The following is a 5,000-nucleotide window of genomic DNA, read 5'->3' as shown; positions in this document are numbered from 1 at the left end:
TTATCTAAATGGTGGAAATGCAACAGCTGTTAATCAGGCTCACTTTGACTTTACATAGTGCACCAAGAGATAGTTTCTCGCTTACGGCCACACCGGCCTGAGTACGCCTGATCTCGTCCGATCTCGGAAGCTAAGCAGGGTCGGGCTGGTTAGTACTTGGATGGGAGACCCCTGGGAATACCAGGTGCTGTAAGCTTTTGTCACTGCCTTGTGGAATTTCAACTCTTTGTCCGTTTTTTCCCACAAGGCTGAAATATGTGCCCTCGCTTGAAATAAGTAAGCAAGGTTAGTTTGTATTTCATCCAACAATCTGTGCTACAAATTATGGCTACAGTATATGCAATTTCTTCCACTTTTTGAGTGACACAAAGATGCTTATCTAAATGTGGAAATGCAACAGCTTAATCAGGCTCACTTGACTTTACAAGGGCACCAAGAGATAGTTTCCGCTTACGGCCACACCGCCTGAGTACGCCTGATCTCGTCCGATCTCGGAAGCTAAGCAGGGTCGGGCCTGGTTAGTACTTGGATGGGAGACCGCCTGGGAATACCAGGTGCTGTAAGCTTTTTGTCACTGCCTTGTGGAATTTCAACTCTTTGTCCGTTTTTCCCACAAGGCTGAAATATGTGCCCTCGCTTTGAAATAAGTAAGCAAGGTTAGTTTGTATTTCATCCAACAATCTGTGCTACAAATTATGGCTACAGTATATGCAATTTCATCCACTTTTTGAGATTGCCTTTCGCTTACGGCCACACCGGCCTGAGTACGCCTGATCTCGTCCGATCTCGGAAGCTAAGCAGGGTCGGGCCTGGTTAGTACTTGGATGGGAGACCGCCTGGGAATACCAGGTGCTGTAAGCTTTTTGTCACTGCCTTGTGGAATTTCAACTCTTTGTCCGTTTTTTCCCACAAGGTGAAATATGTGCCCTCGCTTTGAAATAAGTAAGCAAGGTTAGTTGTATTTCATCCAACAATCTGTGCTACAAATTATGGCTACAGTATATGCAATTTCTTCCACTTTTTTGAGTGAACAAAGATGCTTATCTAAATGGTGGAAATGCAACAGCTGTTAATCAGGCTCACTGTTGACTTTACATAGTGCACAAGAGATATGTTCTCGCTTACGGCCACACCGGCCTGAGTACGCCGGATCTCGCCGATTCTCGGAAGCTAAGCAGGGTCGGGCCTGGGTAGTACTTGGATGGAGACCGCCTGGGAATACCAGGTGCTGTAAGCTTTTTGTCACTGCCTTGTGGAATTTCAACTCTTTGTCCGTTTTTTTCCCACAAGGGCTGAAATATGTGCCCTCGCTTTGAAATAAGTAAGCAAGGTTAGTTTGTATTTTCATCAACAATCTGTGCTACAAATTATGGCTACAGTATATGCAATTTCTTTCCACTTTTTGAGTGACACAAAGATGCTTATCTAAATGGTGGAAATGCAACAGCTTGTTAATCAGGCTCACTTTGACTTTACATAGTGCACCAAGAGATAGTTCTCGCTTACGGCCACACCGGCCTGAGTACGCCGATCTCTTCCGATCTCGGAAGCTAAGCCGGGTCGGGCCTGTTAGTACTTGGATGGGAGACGCCTGGGAATACCAGGTGCTGTAAGCTTTTTGTCACTGCCTTGTGGAATTTCAACTCTTTGTCCGTTTTTTCCCAAAGGCTTGAAATATGTGCCCTCGCTTTGAAATAAGTAAGCAAGGTTAGTTTGTATTTCATCCAACAATCTGTGTACAAATTAGGCTACAGTATATGCAATTTCTTCACATTTTTGAGTGACATACAAAGATGCTTATCTAAATGGTTGGAAAATGCAACAGCTGTTAATCAGGCTCACTTTGACTTACATAGTGCACAAGAGATAATTTCTCGCTTACGGCCACACGGCTGAGTACGCCTGATCTCGTCGATCCTCGGAAGCTAAGCAGGGTCGGGCCTGGTTAGTACTTGATGGGAGGACCGCCTGGGAAACCAGGTGCTGTAAGCTTTTTGTCACTGCCTTGTGGAATTTCAACCTCTTTTGTCCGTTTTTTCCACAAGGCTGAAATATGTGCCCTCGCTTTGAAATAAGTAAGCAAGGTTAGTTTGTATTTCATCCAACAACTCTGTGCCTACAAATTATGGCTACAGTATTGCAATTTCATCCACTTTTGAGATTGCCTTTCGCTTACGGCCACACCGGCCTGAGTACGCCTGATCTCGTCCGATCTCGGAAGCTAAGCAGGGTCGGGCCTGGTTAGTACTTGGATGGGGAGACCGCCTGGGAATACCAGGTGCTGTAAGCTTTTTGTCACTGCCTTGTGGAATTTCAACTCTTTGTCCGTTTTTTTCCCACAAGGCTGAAATATGTGCCCTCGCTTTGAAATAAGTAAGCAAGGTTAGTTTGTATTTCATCAACAATCGTGCTACAAATTATGGCTACAGTATATGCAATTTCTTCCACTTTTGAGTGACACAAAAGATGCTTATCTAAATGGTGGAAATGCAACAGCTGTTAATCAGGCTCACTTTGACTTTACATAGTAGCCCAAGAGATAGTTTCTCGCTTACGGCCACACCGGCCTGAGTACGCCTGATCTCAGTCCGATCTCGGAAGCTAAGCAGGGTCGGTGCCTGGTTTAGTACTGGATGGGAGACCGCCTGGGAATACCAGGTGCTGTAAGCTTTTGTCACTGCCTTGTGGAATTTCAACTCTTTGTCACGTTTTTTCCCACAAGGCTGAAATATGTGCCCTCGCTTTGAAATAAGTAAGCAAGGTTAGTTTGTATTTCATCCAACAATCTGTGCTACAAATTATGGCTACAGTAGATGCAATTTCTTCCACTTTTTGAGTGACACAAGATGCTTATTAAATGGTGAAATGTGACACAAAGATGCTTATCTAAATGGTGAAATGCAACAGCTGTTAATCAGGCTCACTTTGACTTTACATAGTGCACCAAGAGATAGTTTCTCGCTTACGGCCACACCGGCTGAGTTACGCCTGATCTCGTCCGATCTCGGAAGCTAAGCAGGGTCGGGCCTGGTTAGTACTTGGATGGGAGACCGCCTGGGAATACACAGGTGCTGTAAGCTTTTTGTCACTGCCTTGTGGAATTTCAACTCTTTGTCCGTTTTTTTCCCACCAAGGCTGAAATATGTGCCCTCGCTTTGAAATAAGTAAGCAAGGTTAGTTTGTATTTCATCCAACAATCTGTTGCTACAAATTATGGCTACAGTATATGCAATTTCTTCCACTTTTTGAGTGACACAAAGATGCTTATCTAAATGGTGGAAATGCAACAGCTGTAATCAGGCTCACTTTTGACTTTACATAGTGCACCAAGAGATAGTTTCTCGCTTACGGCCACACCGGCCTGAGTACGCCTGATCTCGTCCGATCTCGGAAGCTAAGCAGGGTCGGGCCTGGTTAGTACTTGGATGGGAGACCGCCTGGGAATACCAGGTGCTGTAAGCTTTTTGTCACTGCCTTGTGGAATTTCAACTCTTTGTCCGTTTTTTCCCACAAGGCTGAAAATATGTGCCCTCGCTTTGAAATAAGTAAGCAAGGTTAGTTTGTATTTCATCCAACAATCTGTGCTACAAATTATGGCTACAGTATATGCAATTTCTTCCACTTTTGAGTGACACAAAGATGCTTATCTAAATGGTGGAAATGCAACAGCTGTTAATCAGGCTCACTTTGACTTTACATAGTGCACCAAGAGATAGTTTCTCGCTTACGGCCACACCGGCCTGAGTACAGCCTGATCTCGTCCGATCTCGGAAGCTAAGCAGGGTCGGGCCTGGTTAGTACTTGGATGGGAGACCGCCTGGGAATACCAGGTGCTGTAAGCTTTTTGTCACTGCCTTGTGGAATTTCAACTCTTTGTCCGTTTTTTCCCACAAGGCTGAAATATGTGCCCTCGCTTTGAAATAAGTAAGCAAGGTTAGTTTGTATTTCATCCAACAATCTGTGCTACAAATTATGGCTACAGTATATGCAATTTCTTCCACTTTTTGAGTGACACAAAGATGCTTATCTAAATGGTGGAAATGCAACAGCTGTTAATCAGGCTCACTTTGACTTTACATAGTGCACCAAGAGATAGTTTCTCGCTTACGGCCACACCGGCCTGAGTACGCCCTGATCTCGTCCGATCTCGGAAGCTAAGCAGGGTCGGGCCTGGTTAGTACTTGGATGGGAGACCGCCTGGGAATACCAGGTGCCTGTAAGCTTTTTGTCACTGCCTTGTGGAATTTCAACTCTTTGTCCGTTTTTTTCCCACAAGGCTGAAATATGTGCCCTCGCTTTGAAATAAGTAAGCAAGGTTAGTTTGTATTTCATCCAACAATCTGTGCTACAAATTATGGCTACAGTATATGCAATTTCTTCCACTTTTTGAGTGACACAAAGATGCTTATCTAAATGGTGGAAATGCAACAGCTGTTAATCAGGCTCACTTTGACTTTACATAGTGCACCAAGAGATAGTTTCTCGCTTACGGCCACACCGGCCTGAGTACGCCTGATCTCGTCCGATCTCGGAAGCTAAGCAGGGTCGGGCCTGGTTAGTACTTGGATGGGAGACCGCCTGGGAATACCAGGTGCTGTAAGCTTTTTGTCACTGCCTTGTGGAATTTCAACTCTTTGTCCGTTTTTTCCCACCAAGGCTGAAATATGTGCCCTCGCTTTGAAATAAGTAAGCAAGTTAGTTTGTATTTCATCCAACAATCTGTGCTACAAATTATGGCTACAGTATATGCAATTTCATCCACTTTTTGAGATTGCCTTTCGCTTACGGCCACACCGGCCTGAGTACGCCTGATCTCGTCCGATCTCGGAAGCTAAGCAGGGTCGGGCCTGGTTAGTACTTGGATGGGAGACCGCCTGGGAATACCAGGTGCTGTAAGCTTTTTGTCACTGCCTTGTGGAATTTTCAACTCTTTAGTCCGTTTTTTCCCACAAGGCTGAAATATGTGCCCTCGCTTTGAAATAAGTAAGCAAGGTTAGTTT

General features: G+C 44.8%; 7 non-coding genes and 6 pseudogenes across 7 annotated transcripts; all 13 read left to right on the top strand.

Annotated features, from left to right (window-relative positions):
• Nucleotides 1-79: 79 nt before the first annotated feature.
• On the top strand, nucleotides 80-196 carry LOC118956412 (annotated as a pseudogene).
• Nucleotides 197-448: 252 nt separating this feature from the next.
• On the top strand, nucleotides 449-566 carry LOC118956380. The gene has a single exon (XR_005045962.1). It is a non-coding gene; the product is annotated as a 5S ribosomal RNA (ribosomal RNA).
• Nucleotides 567-742: 176 nt separating this feature from the next.
• LOC118956373 lies at nucleotides 743-861 on the top strand. The gene has a single exon (XR_005045955.1). It is a non-coding gene; the product is annotated as a 5S ribosomal RNA (ribosomal RNA).
• Nucleotides 862-1,119: 258 nt separating this feature from the next.
• On the top strand, nucleotides 1,120-1,237 carry LOC118956423 (annotated as a pseudogene).
• Nucleotides 1,238-1,500: 263 nt separating this feature from the next.
• On the top strand, nucleotides 1,501-1,616 carry LOC118956427 (annotated as a pseudogene).
• Nucleotides 1,617-2,170: 554 nt separating this feature from the next.
• Nucleotides 2,171-2,290, top strand: LOC118956387. Its single transcript, XR_005045969.1, has one exon. It is a non-coding gene; the product is annotated as a 5S ribosomal RNA (ribosomal RNA).
• A 259-nt stretch (nucleotides 2,291-2,549) lies between these two features.
• LOC118956422 lies at nucleotides 2,550-2,670 on the top strand (annotated as a pseudogene).
• Nucleotides 2,671-2,960: 290 nt separating this feature from the next.
• LOC118956415 lies at nucleotides 2,961-3,080 on the top strand (annotated as a pseudogene).
• Nucleotides 3,081-3,343: 263 nt separating this feature from the next.
• LOC118956372 lies at nucleotides 3,344-3,462 on the top strand. The gene has a single exon (XR_005045954.1). It is a non-coding gene; the product is annotated as a 5S ribosomal RNA (ribosomal RNA).
• Nucleotides 3,463-3,722: 260 nt separating this feature from the next.
• Nucleotides 3,723-3,842, top strand: LOC118956376. The gene has a single exon (XR_005045958.1). It is a non-coding gene; the product is annotated as a 5S ribosomal RNA (ribosomal RNA).
• Nucleotides 3,843-4,102: 260 nt separating this feature from the next.
• Nucleotides 4,103-4,223, top strand: LOC118956404 (annotated as a pseudogene).
• A 261-nt stretch (nucleotides 4,224-4,484) lies between these two features.
• LOC118956371 lies at nucleotides 4,485-4,603 on the top strand. Its single transcript, XR_005045953.1, has one exon. It is a non-coding gene; the product is annotated as a 5S ribosomal RNA (ribosomal RNA).
• Nucleotides 4,604-4,780: 177 nt separating this feature from the next.
• On the top strand, nucleotides 4,781-4,899 carry LOC118956370. The gene has a single exon (XR_005045952.1). It is a non-coding gene; the product is annotated as a 5S ribosomal RNA (ribosomal RNA).
• The last annotated feature ends 101 nt before the right edge of the window (nucleotides 4,900-5,000 follow it).

Source organism: Oncorhynchus mykiss, unplaced genomic scaffold (assembly GCF_013265735.2).
Source record: "Oncorhynchus mykiss isolate Arlee unplaced genomic scaffold, USDA_OmykA_1.1 un_scaffold_419, whole genome shotgun sequence".
In the NCBI taxonomy this organism is placed as follows: Eukaryota; Metazoa; Chordata; class Actinopteri; order Salmoniformes; family Salmonidae; genus Oncorhynchus; species Oncorhynchus mykiss.
This window is presented reverse-complemented; position numbering and strand designations above follow the sequence as displayed.